The sequence below is a fragment of the Podarcis muralis genome, chromosome 6 (assembly GCF_964188315.1).
Source record: "Podarcis muralis chromosome 6, rPodMur119.hap1.1, whole genome shotgun sequence".
Lineage (NCBI taxonomy): Eukaryota > Metazoa > Chordata > Lepidosauria > Squamata > Lacertidae > Podarcis > Podarcis muralis.
Genome location: NC_135660.1, coordinates 54,188,513 through 54,205,107, shown reverse-complemented (window position 1 = coordinate 54,205,107; position 16,595 = coordinate 54,188,513). Strand labels below are relative to the sequence as shown.

General features: G+C 40.0%; 1 protein-coding gene across 11 annotated transcripts in view; it reads left to right on the top strand.

The window, feature by feature from the left end:
• The window catches only part of ATE1 (arginyltransferase 1), a 74,039-nt gene that overhangs the window by 45,782 nt on the left and 11,662 nt on the right, over positions 1 to 16,595 (top strand). The window lies entirely within an intron of this gene.

Genomic DNA, 16,595 nt, shown 5'->3' with positions numbered 1-16,595 from the left:
GAGAGATCCAATGCTGAGCTAGGGAACTTCCTACACTCAACACCAGCTGCTTTTCTGTCTTGGCGATTCATTTTAGCAGACCCACAAACAACGTTCTAGAGCAACACTGAAAGAACATTGCACCCACAGCTATATAAATGTACTAATTAATACTGCACCACTTCTTTTTTCCCTTTTAAGACTCTAATGGAAGTGGATCAAAGAAATGTAAAAACTCAAAAGAGTTTCTATCTTCTTTGGATTCTATAACTCACATTTTATTTTGCATATTTCTCCCGGGCCATTCAATCTTGAAGGGTTTCCATAGCTCCTGGGCCAAATATGTCATGCACCTGTGCAGAGTATGTGATAGGAATATTTTAGAGCTTCAGTCATAGAGCTAGCAGTCATTTTCCCATTCCCTGTTGCAAGGAGATTGAGTGGCATGCGGAATGTGCTGTATTATGCCAAGTGAATGTAAATAAAGCATAACAAGATCTAGCATGAAATAAAGTAAGCATTTTAAAACTATGATTTATAAACTAATGAGGCTGAATCAGTTAAAAGTTTTCACTGCCCTTAACACTGGTTTTGTTGCATTTCTCAGGCAAACTGATATATTGTTCAGATCTGCCACCCCCCTTTTTGCATTAGAACAAATAAATTGTCCATGATTCTGAAAATGAGATCTTTGGAAGTATGGGAATATATATTCTAGAGCAATTAGAAAGCCAAGCCTAGATTTTCATTTTATAGGATGATTTCTTCTGAACAGTGTGGATTGGTGTTCAGTATTGCTTTATTCATTTACTGGGGGGGGGGGGGGAATCCTCTGAGATCCTCCGTTACATTTCCTCCGTGCTGGAGGAACACTGGACATTTGCAACCAATCCTATGTATGCATGCATGCGTGCGTGCACACGCACACACACACATCCCAGCATGAGTACTGAAGAGTTCAATTCACAAACCACTTTGCTGATGGTTCTCTCGCCCTGGAACCTGGAACTTCCTTGCCCAAGAGCTTATGCATTGGCCTACAAGGGCTACTAAGACCTGCTGGAGCAGTTGAATGAATTCCTTTCCAGATGCTGCAAACTGATTGCGTGGCCAGGGGAAACTGAGAACTCTAATCAGATACGGCAAATTTGGAGCAGCTGCAGTTGCTCTCTGTCACTTGCATCTAGCGCTAACAGAATGTCTTAAAAACAAGGTTTAAAGTTTAATGTTTTAAGTTTCACAGCTACTCTTTTAAAGACCACCTGCATATTGTAAGGCATATTGCTGCTGACACTGTGATACTGATGTTACCTTTCAGTGATGGTTTCAAGGAACTCTGTTACTTATCACTAACAGCATTGTATGCTGTGAAATGTGAGGCTCCACCTCTCCTATGAGTCTCATGCTCCATTTGTATTAGGAGGCAGCAGGATCAAGGACGTTGTCGCTGTTGATGACTGAGTACATTGTTGAAAGCACTGTTGGTTACATGTTAACAGAAGCAAAAGGTAACTTTCAAGGGTAGAAGCAAAGCTCTCTCTTACATGCCCTCTCTCTAGAAAACATAGATGGCTTTCTTTGTTTTTGATTTCTCCCTGCTTCCCAAGTACTTAAGTCAGGTCTCAATATAGCAGATGTGAGGTAGGTGTATTAAACTGAGAAATAGTAACTTGCCCAAGTCTGCACAGTAGAAATTTTGGGTGGGATTCAGTGTGGCTCTAAGGAATTGGTGCCATCAGTGCAAGCATTTCTGCTTTGTTAACAGAATAAACCTCCCTGTGGAGCAGATTTGGGGATGAGGGTGGGATAGGATGCAGAGGAAGGAAAGTCCCGGTGCACTAGTGGGAATCCCTGTGCACACTAAATTAGTAGAATACTGCCCATAGTGAGCAAGTGCTGCGCTGCTTACTGCTTGTCCAAGTTTGAATGTTCATGTGTATAAGAGGCATAGGAGAATCTCTACAGGAGTATAGGATACTTTCCATTTCATTTCTTAAAACCCCCTGGAGATGTCCCACTAAACTTTTTGCATTGTTCTGCCCACTTTGAGTGACAGACCTTGCCAGCTTTGTGTCATATGAGGTGAAGTGTCAGTTCCATTCAGATTTTCCATGGTGATATGTTGCAGTTGACGTAGCATGTGGCCAAAATCTGAGTTTCAGGCAATACAGTTTGCAACACCTTCCAATAACTGTGAAGCATGATTATAGGTAATGAATGCTTTCCATAGACATAAACACTTAACTCTTTATTCGTGTTGGAAAATGTAATTTCCACACTGCTCTGTATGCAAATAATATATGTTAATAACATACGTTTAAGTCAGACTAGATGGAAGTTTACATTCTGTGTCATGAAGGTAGTGCATTGAATATATTTTTATATAAAATGTATAATGTTAATTTGTTAATAATCTAACACATAATCAATTGAAATAATACATTAAACTTCCACTCTTCCATTTTTTAAAATCTTGGTGTGCTTGATTATAAAGTCAGTTGAGGGGAAAGGGAAGGGGGTTAATAGCCGCTGAGTTATTAGGGGTGATTTGACTACTGCTGTCAAAGAGAGCTGCCAGAAAGATTAATTCCAGATTCCCATAACAAGCCCGAGACAAACTGTTCTTGAATGAGACACTAGGGAGAGTTTTATCATGTCTAATTCATGCTCTGGTGTAGTTACACACTCACTAATCACAGCAGAACACAAAGAAGATCAAAACTAGAGGGCAGCTCATATAAAGGCTTGTGAGAGTGCTACGATTTACTCTGCCAAAGCATGCAGAGGGGTGTTCTTTAGAAATGTGCCATTCATTTTATATAAATATAAATTATCTTTCCTGGAGCATCAGTTCTTTGTTGGGCAATCTCCCACTAGATTATATAGCCTACTTCTCAAGAAAGAGTAGGACATTTCGTAGCCCTGACTGATGTTGTACTGAGAATGGCCTTCACTGTCCATGTTCTTGCATGATTGCAGTCCATAGACCCCGCCCTCCCAGTTGCTCAGTACTTTTGTAGTTGGTCATAGTAAGTGTGAATTCAATCTAGAATGTGCCACATTTTGCATCACTGAAGTATTTTTCCACTTTATGGTGTAAAGAAATTGATCTGTAGATCATCTCAGGAGTCTTTGCTATTGCTTTGAATGACATCAGGATCCTTAACATTTATACAGTACGTGGTTTTTGGTGTATAAAGCCCTGTAAAGCTTGGGGCCAGGATACCTGAAAGATAATTTCACCCCTTTTCTACTCAGCTAAACATTGTGCTCTGCAGGTGAGGGCCTCTCACAGATACCATCTTATCAGGAGGTCCATTCCGCACAGTGTAGGAATTGTGCCTTCAGGGTTGTGTCACCTACCCTTTGGAATGCCCTCCCTTTGAATATTAGACAGGCACCACTTCTGTTGCCTTTTTGGCACCTACTGAAGATCTTTATCTTTCAATATGCTTTTAAATGTGAAGTCTTTCTTGAATTGTTTTTAGGATGATTTTAATGTGTGGTATCACTTGTTGTTTGCCACCCTCGGCTCCTTTGGGTGAAAGGGTGGGATATATATTTAATAGGGGTGTGTGTGTGAAAATGTCTATACCTATTATAGCAAAGGAGGGTTTAGAGAAGGCTTTGCCGTTGGCTACCCCAGCCATATCAGCGTGTAATAAAACACTTGCATTGCAGGGACATTGCAGGAAATGCTGCGTGTAAAATTGGGATAGCCAGTGTTGATGACCATCATATCTAAAACTTTGTTCCTTTTCAAACATAACCGTTATTTCTTTTGTTTGCCTGGAGAGTTGAGCTTAAAGCTGTTCTAATTTAAATGGTGACTCTTGCCAGAGCATGCGTAGGTTTTCTTTCCAGTCATTCACAGTGGCTACTCAGCAGGTTTTATCTTTACCTTTAACTACTTATTACCTCTGTTATATTAAAGCAGCTGGCTAAAAAGGATTAGAACAAATCCAGGGTGCATTTTTCCTCCATGCCGAAGTACCTGATACAATCTCTAATTGGATGAGAGCAGGGAAATTGTTGTAGCTGTTACTTCATAATATATTAGAGTAGCAGTTGAACCCATTCTGACACAATCAGCTTGTTTTGAAAGGAAAATGTCAGTAGCAATAACTGGTGACTCCTAGATGTACTGTATCGTCCTTCAACATTGCATAGAGTTGGGTAGGCTTCCACATGGTGCCTTGTTTCCAACAACAGCATCTAGAGTCCCACACGGTGTTGAAATGTTGTACAAAAAAAGCTGCCAAACAAAAGAACCAGTGGGGATATTAAGCGTTTTATGCGTGTGCAGTTTGTCAAATAGTTTTGATGTTTGAAAGCCAAAAGGTTTTCAGTGCATTCTTTAAATTGTGGCATGCCTTGTTATAGTGGAGAGGCTGGCAGATTCCCATCTTTGTTTTGTACGCCTCCGAAGTTAGTTGCATAATTATTATTACAAAAAATATAGCACTTGGGCTTCAGTACCACAAAGGAAGAACATAGAGCCTGGATTCAATCATCTGTTTTTAAGATGTTCTAGAAAGGGTTGTCCAACACAAATATCCGTGTCCCATTTTTCCATGTGCTGGTAACTATCAGGCTTGCTTTCTCTGTGTTGTGGACAGGCTTGCCTTTTAACACAGTCTGTAAGCTACCGTTAATTTGAAGCATGTTAGATTGCAGATGCTTTCACGAATACTTTTGCAGCTGCACTACTACTGAATCCATTTCCAAATTGATGGAGCTGATCTTCAAAATCTTCCTTGAGTATCAAACTCTTTGCTCACTGTGGTAAAATTCAGAGCCTTTTTTTCCTGGGTGTCTCTGCCAACTAAGGCATGGTGGGTGATGATCACCACCAGAGAGAGGTATTGTCCTATTTCATAGAACACTGTCTTTAAGGAGATTTGTTTGGCAACCTCATCAGTAACGCTTTGATGCCAGTTGTGTCTCCCATGCTTTAAAAAAGTATTTTTAACAGCAAAGTTTGATGCTGCTTTTATCTGTTAAATTGCATCTTTTCATCTTTTACATTACTGGTTATATTATTGATAGACTTGGTGTAAGATGCTGTATAAAATTTATTTAGAAGGCAGAGCACACATTTCTAAATAATTAAATGACGCCTCCTCAGGCAGTCATAGAACAGTTTTTAAAAGGGTGCCGCTAAAATTTGAAAGACCAAAGTCTGCCACTGTCCAGCCCCTTGGATACCTTTTAGCTGCTCTTGAGACTGTGGTGGCTGTGTGAACTATTTTGCAGAGGATAGACTTCTGTTTGAAGGGCTGTCCTGTCCATATTTGGCTGAAAGGGACAACGGGGATCTTGAAGTTGCACATTGACAGTTAGCAAACTGGATAGCAGACAAAGCAGGTACATGCTTACAGTCCTTCCCGATAGGAGGGAGATGCGTAATAATTTTATTCCATTGATTTCTAAATTATACACACACAGACACACGTAAAAGCACATGCGGTGTGTTTTCTGTCTTTCGGTGGCCACCCAACTTGAGACGCATCCCAAGCCTCATCATACTGGATTGAACATTCCCCACACCCTAAAGCTTTTGCTGGAGGTTTTCTTGCTTACCCAAATTGTTACATTGCTGCAACACAGTTTGCTATCTTACATTATATATATTTTAAAGTCGTTTCTGGATAAGCTAAAAATGCAGTGAAACAACTTTAAAATGTATACAATCTAAGCCAACAAAATGTGTTGTAGGAATGTAGCAATTGGGAATGTTTTCTGAACACACTTCAGTAGGATTGAGCTCCAACAGGTTTGTTATATAACCCACCCTTTTTTCTTTCCAACAGTTTTGAAGCAGGGGCTGTTAAGCTTCAGAAGCACAAAGGATGGGGGGGAGCCTAAAAAAAGAAGGTGAACGATTTGCACTTTATTAATTTAAATAGCTGTACTGAAAATTGTGCAGTCTTTTGCGAGGCATGCAGAAGTTCATTAATGTGAGGAGAATTTTTTGGAGAAAGGGGTGTTTTTCCCCACTAGCCCAATGTATTATATTGTTGAATAGTTCACATTTCATGTGAAATCATTTGATAGTAAGGAAAGCTCTAGCAAAAAGTCTTAGTTCATTGATACACTAAATTCATGTAATTGCAACTTTTTTTGCTTCTCTCTCACCCATGAATTCCCAGTGAAAATTGGTGGCGGCGGCTGCCCGCTGGGACTGGTAGGGTGGAATGCATGGAGGCCAACAGTAGGTAGAGCAACAGCCAACTAATGTTAGTTTTGTCACCATCATCCTCCCTGCTGAAGGTAATATTGAGACTAAAGAGGAGGTAGCTGATAGCCATGGTCACAGTATATAAGGATGCAGGCAGGTGGTGGGGCTTATGGATAGCAAGCTGAGGTTGGTGGAGCAGTGCCCTGTTTGCCCTAATGGAACATCCATTGGTCATAATCTATTTTAAGTATAATATATAATCTCTGCACATCGGTAAAACATCTCTTTTCCTCGTTCTAAGTAAAGGATTCTTAAACTGAAGTGGTACCTTTTTTAAATATACAATTTATTTTGGTGCCTTAAGCTGATCTACTTTCCTTCTGAAGCCATTTTATATACAACATTTCAAAATGTTTTATAAAAATTAATAGCTTGTAAGTTTAGTATATCTTAAAAGAAGTTTAATATAGCAATATATCATACAAACAAATGTTGGACATATTGGAACCAAAGTCTCAAAAGTATCGCATTCTGGGGTTTTTTAAGCAGAATAAATTTGTGAATTTGCTGTTCAGTAGTATGCTTTCCAGGGCTGCAAGCATATGTGGTGGTATTCAGTTCCATGAGTGGAAATGACTTAAAACAAGGAGGCTTCCACTTCCTGCACTGCCTCGTTCCCACCTACCAATCTACTTCAGAGGGTTGGAGGCACTCCAGACCAGATTATGTGTGTCAGTGCAAAGTGGTTCTGCTGGGGAAGAAAGGAATGGGAACTATAAGAGATAGACCTTCTTTGTATTATGGATTCATTTTACAAAGGAAACAATGCACAGAAGCTAAGACGTCAATCTTGCGTATTTTTACTTGGATGTAAGTCCCATGGAACTCGGTGAGGCTTACTCCCATGTCATTGTAGTTAGGATTGCAGCCTAACCATATCAGAGGCACATGATATTTAAACAAAGATTAACCCATTTTGTTTTATTTGACCCCAGTGAGTGCGTGCATACTTGTAATATTTGGTTTCTTACGAGAACTCTTTTGATACCCGTCAGTCATTTGGACATTATTTACGTTTTGGATAAACATTCAGATATCTTAACCTCAGTAAAAAATCCATAAACATTCTATTTCTGTCATCAGGAGTCTGGAGCTAAGGTACAAAATCTGATGTAGACTAAATAATGTTTATTGGTCCTGTAGGGATTGTTTCATAATCTTTTCATTCCATTGTTTTAGCCCAGAGTGAAACATTAAAAGTTCTTTTGAGAGTTTTTACTTTTCTCTGGACCTTGTAATTCTTAAGACAAATTATTCAGTAGTGACCTTTATGATAGTGTGATGATGGATTGTTTATAATTCTTCCTGTTAAAGCTCCTGAAAGATTTCAGCAAGTTCTCACTTTAGATAACTTTAGGTCTTTTATAAAACCTATTGTCTGATAGTCTCATAAATATGGGACATATTTATTAGTTCAAAGTAAGCCCATTTAGCAATAAGCCATTGGGATGTCTTACTCCCCCAGCTCTCTCTGGAATATCTCAACACTTTTTGTAGATATGTTCTGTTCCACTTCATTCATGATGTGTGTCCAAAACCTTCTATCTTTCCCAGTTGCTTTCGGCTCTCAATCAGTAAAAGGAGACCATATAATTCACTGCCTTACAGAATTATACAGAGGAATACAATTATTATTATTTTTGCTTATTACATTGCTATTGAAACAGTGATAATCAAAATGATTGCTTTGAAGCTATCCCTCTTATACATAATGGATATTTTGCTCCATACCACAACCAGCATCAAAAATGTACAAAAACCCTGAATATATACAGTAACTTTATTTCTCCAAGGGTTATCATTATCATTATCATTATCAGAGTGAGTACCAATCCTGACTTGGCAGAATATTACTCTTTTCTTCATAATTTTTGAATATTTCCAGCTGAGGTTGTTCAATTTTATTTTGTTTTGTTTTGTTTTGTTAAGCAGTTTAGATCAGTTATTTTCAATCTGCCAGTGTTGTACAGTGGTTGATATCAAACCAGGGCTATGGAAACAAAAGTTTCAAATCTTCACTCCGCTGTGAAGCTTTGGCCAAACCCATGGTTTGAAGTTGACTTATCTTGAAACGGAGTGTATGACTGATCAGATCCAGGCTCAAATTCCCTCTCTGATTATCCTCTGGGATCATATTGGACTGTCCTGAAAGGAAAAGATGGATCAGTGGGGGGAAGAGACAACATTCAATGTCTTTGGAAGAAGGGAAGTGTAAAAATGTAATAAATAAAAACTTGCATTCAGATCAGGTTGAGTTATTTTGCTCAGTCTTTGTTTGCCACTGGAGATCTGGAACTAGAATTTTGTAAAAGTCAGGTTTTTAAAAATCTGAATACAGTGGATGCTCGGGTTATGAATGTGATCCGTGTGGGAGGCATGTTCGCAACCCGTAGCGCCGTATCTGCGCACACATGGGTCGCGCTTCTGCACAAAGCACGATTTAGTGTTTCTGCGGGAGCGCCGAAACTTGGAAGTAACCTGTTCTGGTACTTCCGGGTATGGCACGGTGCGCAACCAGAAGACGCGCAACCTGAAGCATCTGTAACCCGAGGTATGACTGTAATAAAAGATTTGAATGTTAACATATAGTTAAGGCAAGATTGCTAACAAGAAGCCACCCTGAGCTTTGCTTTATTATTGATTATCTTTGTATCCCACCTTCCCTTAAAAATGCCCAATGCAGCTAACAACAATAAAATCCACTATTAATATAACTAAGCAAATAAAAATAAAAATAAGATAGGCGCGTATAACAAAAGTTGCCAGTTTTGATCAGTCTAATTTAAAAATTGAGGAAAGTAAATAAGCATGTTAAATATCTTCAAAACCACACTGCTGGTCCTTTAAAATTAAGTCTAGAACGAGGCAACTTGTGTTCTTTGTTTTCACAGCCAATAGGTCACAAAGCAATGGCATAGTTTTCTCTGAGGTCCATATCTTCATAGCAGGCAGAGTGGGGTGAAGGGGACCTTTTGGGGAAGACTGGCTTTCATTATATGTTCAGACTCCACCCCAAGCAGAATTTAAAAGATCCTTGATACAAGATGAGTTTACAGCTTTCTGAAATGAAATGTAAATTATTTGGATTTGTAAGAAATTCATTTGGGGAAGAAGCAGTTCAGAGTCATGCAATATATAAAACTGTGAAGGATAGGCTGAAATTGGGGTGGAAGATCCTAATATGCTTGCTAAGAATAGAATTTGTGTTGTGGGGGAAGTTCCTTTTGGGGATGTTTACAGCTCATAGATCAGACCGCAAAAAATTGAGACCTTATTGGAGGGAACTTCCTACCCCAGCAGGACAAAATGAGCTAACGGGTCTTTTCCAGCTCTTGTTTCAGTGTTTTCTATTAAGACTGTTTTTACACAAAGTTCACATGGCAGTCACTGATACTTTTTGTAAGCTTGTAAAAGCTTCTACAAAAACCAAGAATGTTTATATCTGTTATAGGCAATACACTTTAAAACAACTTTTAGAAGCCTGTTGTTTCATTTCTAGTGCACAGTTCAAATTCTTCAAATCAACGTGCTGCACATATAATAGCTGTTTTCCCTTCTTTTTCTTGGGCACAGCTTGTTAGGGTTCTCCGGAGAGCTAGTGAAAATTGAATAGTCCAGTGGTGTCTACCCTGCTAGAGAGAAAAGGAAATGAGAATTTCTACACTATCAGATTTCTCCCAAGAAGAGGTCAGTTTGGCAGAAACAGGATTAATAGCATCGTCTTCAAAACAATAGGGAATCTGTCTACCTTTCTTTCACATTGCCATTAGCATTTTGCCCTTTTATACAAAATCCGTCTGTACATGTTCCTAGAGAACATTAATGGTGCACAAGGATGAAAAGTGCTCTATTGGGTTTCTAGTAGGCTATGTTTATGCTAATACTATTAAGAATCACTGCATCTTAAGAAGTTATCAGGGAAGCTGCTTAATCGGTTTTAGGTGTCTTCTCACTCACCCACCCCAGTACACCTACCATGATATTGGATTGTATCCAGCAATGCCACTCGGCTGATGAGAAGGTTTATGTCACTAGTTTGGATCCATTTGGATCCAGGAGAAGTGTAGCCCTGTTAATTCTCCTGGACCTCTTGACACCTTTCAGTATAGCTACCATGGTATCCTTATGAAATTTAGAAATACAGCAGTTCTTCTCCTCCATGAAGACTGGGAGACTGCTGCTTGGTTCCATATCATTTATGCTCCACATTTCCATTTGTCTCCCATGTGACTCAACATCCATGAAAAACTACTAATATCCAGAGATGCTGTGAAGTATGCTGCACATACTTGGCTGTAGCTTTCTGTGTTTGTGATTGATCATGAATACATTGGCAAGATAAGATCAAACAAACCTAACAAAGTGGAGTTGGGGGTGCACTTCTAAAGGATCAAGTTTGCAGCCTGGAAGTATTCGGATCCTGACCTCTGTTTGAAGACCAGAGTATTGTGGAACTGAAGGACTTTTTACCATTTGAGTGTTGTGAGCCATTCCTGGACAATGATAAGTTCCGCACAGTTATCCATGCTCTGGTAACCTCCAGACCCGAGTTTGTGTGACTGTAGTATGTGTACCCTCATAAGATTGAGGGCACAAGGAGAAGAGGACAACAGAGGACAAGATGGTTGGACAGTGTTATAGAAGCAACCAACATGAATTTAACGAAACTCCAGGAGGCAGTGGAAGACAGCAGTGCCTGGCGTGCTCTGGTCCATGGGGTCACGAAGAGTCGGACACGATTAAACGACTGAACAACAACAGTATGTGCGACTGAGGCAGCCTGGCTACCTTTGAAGGCTGCTTAAAAGCCTGTTAGCTCAAATTACAGCTGCTGGGCTGTCATCTGGGATTGACCAATGAGAGCAGGTATTTCAAATGGATTTTGCCCCCAAAGTTGATGAGCACTGCCATTTGAATGGTGTGCATGTGCCACAGCTTGTGATCGGTTATGCAAGTCTTACTTAGGCTCCCCCCCCCACAATATTTTATTCAAGTTGGCACCCCTTCTTCCTGTCTATCCTGGAAGAGGATTGGGACAGGTGAAACGGTCAAGCCTGGCACTTACCTGGGTCTTGTTGAGGCTCTTACATGTACCATAAACTTATCATTTAGCATTACATGTGAACAAAGCCACTGAGTTAATTTTTAAAAATGCTATTTTATGCATAAAGTCGCAGTGGTGCCTTCTTCTGCAGAAAAAAAAATGTTAAGATGATCCTCAGTTTTAAAATATTTAAATAATTATGTGGCTATGCTAATTGTGGTAGGTGGATCCGTTTAACATAGGAGTGCATCTAATGACCAAATCACTTTTGGACTGGATAGTTGGATCATTGTTTCAGCTGCATGCATACAGACTCCCAGCAGATCACAGCTGACGATTTGCCACATATGCACACTAAGCCGTGTGACTTACTGGAGGTGTGTGAAAAAAAATTAGGCAGCACTCTGACTAGGAGAGAATGAAAGCTAAAGGAGAAAATGTGCTAAATGACTTTTTGAAAGGCTTCCCAGCCCCCAGTATAAACTCTGAACTGGAAGCAACTTAACAGCTATTTTTTTAGAGAGAGAGAGAGAGCTTGCCATTTAAGATATTCAAGATTTTAAAAGCAAGAGCTAGAAAAATGACTAGGATGCGCCAGAAAACCAAAGCATGGGGGAATAAAGAGGAAGTCGGAATGATGGCCCAGTTTACTATTAGGAGGAACCTATGGGCTTGCATGCTGCTGCTCAGTCTTCCTTCCCTCACCTATATAAATTCCCCCTTCTCTGCTCTGATAGCAGTAATTGATTGCACTGATTCAGACATAAAACTGAACCTTTCAAGTTCTCTATGCATGTAGGCATTCCCATGCAGACATCCATACGTAATGCATGAATGTCAGCAGCACGACCACTGGTGCATCACCGTTCTGTACATAATTTCCTCTTTATGGAATGGATGCCTGAAGGGGGCTATCATCTTTGTTGTTTCTGATTCGGCTCTTTTATTATTTTTATTCTGTGTGGTGCAGTCTAAACACAGTTTGTGAAAACAGAGTAGCAGAACTCACTTGCAAAGCACTCTCCTGGGGGTGGATAATGCCTATCTCTGTTTATGCAATGAAATCAGGGAGCAAGGGTCTGCTGTAGTACTTGGCTGCTGGGATTCCATTGGTGTTCCCTTTCAAGGAAAAGGCTGAATTTAATAAACGTTTAGGCTGGCTCATTTTCTCCTTCTCTCTCTCTGTCTCTCTCATATGACGGCGCTGCCTTTGCCTTAATGCATTGCTGTTGATAATTTGGGGTTATTTTGTTTATGTAATGTTAAGGCTCCTCTTCTAAGCAGCTGGCTGGAAACTGAGATGAAGGCTGCCTTAATTCGCTTTTAATAAAAGATCAATGGGTTATTGTGGAAAAATAGAACACAGATGTACACTTTACCTGATAAAAGAATTAAATGTGTGTTTAACCTTTTCTGTTTGTTCTGTGCTACTGGTACTTGACCTTCTTTGTTTTTTTGAAACTATTATCTTTCCTTGGAGCTTTTACTTTTCATATTTGGCTTAGTCTGTGAAAACAAACTGTGCTGATGCTCCTTCATCTCAAATACTCACCAAATCCCTCAGATTTTCCAAAATATTTAAAAAGTAAATCTTCAGACTTAAGTTTCATTAAAACCTTTGGCCTTGCCTTGGAACAGAAGTCCAGAGATTGGTTTTAGCACAGAAACTTGAACACATAGCAAGGCAGAGTGAGAATACTTCAATTAAGAAACCTTATGGCAGAGTTGCCAAGCATGCCTCCAGAAGTTTCCAATAAAAAATACAGCCATGCTTTACATTGGCCTGAATTAATGTCATATGTAAGTGTTTTCCTTTCAGTGTATCTTTTACAAAAGGGAACTAGTGACAAGAGAATATGGTTGAATTTATTTTTGGGGTGGGGTTGGGTGCATTGCACCGCAGGAGCACAGCAGGGGAGAAGAGGGAAAACAAGGGAACAGAGAAATGAGGACTTTATGCAGCCCTGGTTGAAATATACCTTCCTTACAAAACAAGGATAGGCTAGTGTTATGGTGGGTATTAGGAACCTCTACACGGTCCCACATTCAGTACAGTGGTACCTCGGGTTACATACGCTTCAGGTTACATACACTTCAGGTTACAGACTCCGCTAACCCAGAAATATTACCTTGGGTTAAGAACTTTGCTTCAGGATGAGAACAGAAATCGTGCAGCAGCGGCACAGCAGCAGCAGCAGGAGACCCCATTAGCTAAAGTGGTGCTTCAGGTTAAGAACAGTTTCAGGTTAAGAACAGACCTCCGAAACGAATTACCGTAAGTTCTTAACCTGAGGTACCACTCTACTGTACAACCCAAACTACAGATTTGTTGAGGGTACCCTTACCTTTTTCCTCAGACAGAAACATTTCCCTCTCTTACGGACTGCATCATGAAAGGAGAAGTAGACAATCTCCATCTTTGCTAACATGTAGGTGTGTTAGTCTGTTCAGTTCGATCCGGCAACAATTAGTATATCAGTACCGTTTTAATGGATATTCTAGTTATTTGTTGTTGTTGTTGTTGTTGTATTTTACCCTTCTAAATTGGTTTTGTTTTCCTGGTTGTGTGAAGCTATAAATAAATCTGATAAACAAAATGAAATACTGAGGATACTTTGTGAGCCATTCAAGAAAAGAGCTACTTTATTGTGGTATATCACATGGTTAGTGGGATATACAGATTATGCCCAATAACCATGCAGTTGTATTACCGTGACCACTGTTAGGAGCTGTAGTGTTGCATTTTCATTTTGCTGTTGGGGCACGGGGGAACCCAGCCATGTTTATTACTTGTACATAATGAACGGCTTCCATAGCCAAGTGTGGGATTGGATGTGCCACTGTAAATGTCCGTAACATGGACTCAGGTTTCTAACAGCCATCACATGATGAAGCTGGTGTGAGACTAGGCCCTGATTGGGGAGTACATCTTTGTGATCTCTCATGATGGAGAATGGAAAAAAAGAAAATGCGGGGCTGTAGGCCGACAGCATTTCAAAGCATTTTTATCTTTGTTCAAAAGCTTAAGCCTTTACCTGTGGTGTAGGGAATTATACGCAATAATGAAATTTAATTTTGTTAGAAGTACAGTACTTTCATGTATAACTTGATTTTTCTGAAACAAGGTGAAGGTTTCATAATCCGTGGTTTGAAGTTGGTTAGTTTCAACAAACCATTCCACAAGATTATCCTGTTTGCATTGACAAGCTGCAATTAATAAAAAGCAGAACTCCTCCTTGTGGCCGGGTTGAAAGAGAAGGGGGTGTTTCCCAAAGAATACTGCAACTCATTCGCATAACGCCAAACCATGATTTATGTTGCATGTGAAGTGACCAGTGGGTAAAGTTGCCATTGGTCACTTAAATTCAGCGGAAAGCACAATTTTATACCTTAAACAAGCCTTTCTCAACTTTGAATCCCCAGATGCTGTTGAACTACAACTCTCACCATCCACAGTAAGCGTGACCAATAATCAGGGATGGTGAGGTTTGTGCTCTCAACAACATCTGGGGACCAGGTTTTGGGAAGGCTGCCTTAACAAAAACAGAGTTCTCTGCAGCAGGATAAAAGAGCAGGGAATATGATTCAGTAGTTATCACTCTGTGTGCGTTTGTGTGTAATATGACATTAAGAACTGTTAAAAGGACTTCAATACGTCAGAACTTGAGTATGTTATATCCAGTTGGGGGGGGGGGTTCTAATTTTTTTCTACGCACATGTCATATGTGAGATTATTGCTTAATATCTTTTTGCATCTATGTGGAATTATCCAGTTCTGCAAGAAAATAGTAAAGTGTTAACCTGGAGAAGAAAATAAATCTTGTTTGTGATATTTAATGCAGTAAAAATCCTGATGTTTTGGAAGTTGCATAACTATTACAGCTTCTTCAATATTTATTTTTTGTTGAGTCGTCATTCTTTTAAAAAGCCACGTTTCTATTAAATTTACTCAGCTTTATCCACAGAGCTTTAACAGGAGCCAGGAGTCTGTGTATTGTTTCAGAGTACTTGTACATAGCACTGGGGCATGCATTTTTTAGAAAGTTCAATATTCTTTCTTTCTTTCTTTCTTTCTTTCTTTCTTTCTTTCTTTCATCTTTAAAAAACAGCCTTTCACATTCCCTGCATAAACTGGTCATCATGCAGACATTTGATTTGTACACTATTCACCCCTAGATTTGGGTGGCTAACCTGACTGCAGTACAAAATAAGGGTTCTTCACAAATTGCAACTCCGAGAATAATTTTCAGGATGTTTACTATAACTCTGAAGTGGTGAGGTGTGTGGCAAACTCATGATTTGAGACAATCATGCACCCTTTGTAGAAATATTATATTCATGCACAAAGGTAATGCCCATATTGAAGGCAGGGAGCAATATGTCAAGAAGCTGTAACTTTAAATAAGTGGTGAAGCTGCGCAGTGTTAATATGTAAGTAAGAAAACCAGTTTTGATGATTCTGGAAGTAATCTAAATGAGACCAGACAGTTACTCCCTCCCCCCCCCTTTACGTTAAAAAGCATTCCATATTTGTTAGATATTTTCATTGTAATACAAGTGTCCCAAGATCTCTCTGACTTTGTCTTTCTAAAATAACTTTCGTTTCTGTTCCTAGTCCTTTCAGCTAGAAATCAACTAGTTAGAAATTAAGCTAGGTGAAGTACAGTGAGACTTATTTGTTCATTCTCAAATTGTTGGCATCCATCTGTCTCGAGAGACAATGGAGTGGGTCTCCGGGGATGAAGTCAAACTGCTGCAGTAGCAGCAACAAAATGACTTCTCAGGGGGTTAAGCCTGGGCAGTGTGTATGGAGGTCCTGGGCCGCCCAGACGACAAGGCCTGCCTCTTGGCCTCACTGATGTAGTCCAAAAGAAAGCAGAGTGATACAGTGACACCACATTGGTTGCAGGAGTTGCTGGAAGGAGGTATACAAAGCACCATCCTACTATCTTAGCAACTCTGCTCCGGATTTGTATAGGGCTTTACTCCTTGTCATTTACTTTTCCTGAAGATATCCCACAAGGCAGCAAAGGTTTTAGGATGAGAGTTTGCCTTCACCTAGATGAGCTCCCTTCCCAGGTTGAAGAGCCCCATCTGCCCCTGTTCTCAAATTGTTGTTGTTGTTTAGTCGTTTAGTCGTGTCCGACTCTTCGTGACCCCATGGACCAGAGCATGCCAGGCACTTCTGTCTTCCACTGCCTCCCGCAGTTTGGTCAAACTCATGCTGGTAGCTTCGAGAACACTATCCAACCATCTCGTCCTCTGTCGTCCCCTTCTCCTTGTGCCCTTAATCTTTCCCGACATCAGGGTCTTTTCCAGGGAGTCTTCTCT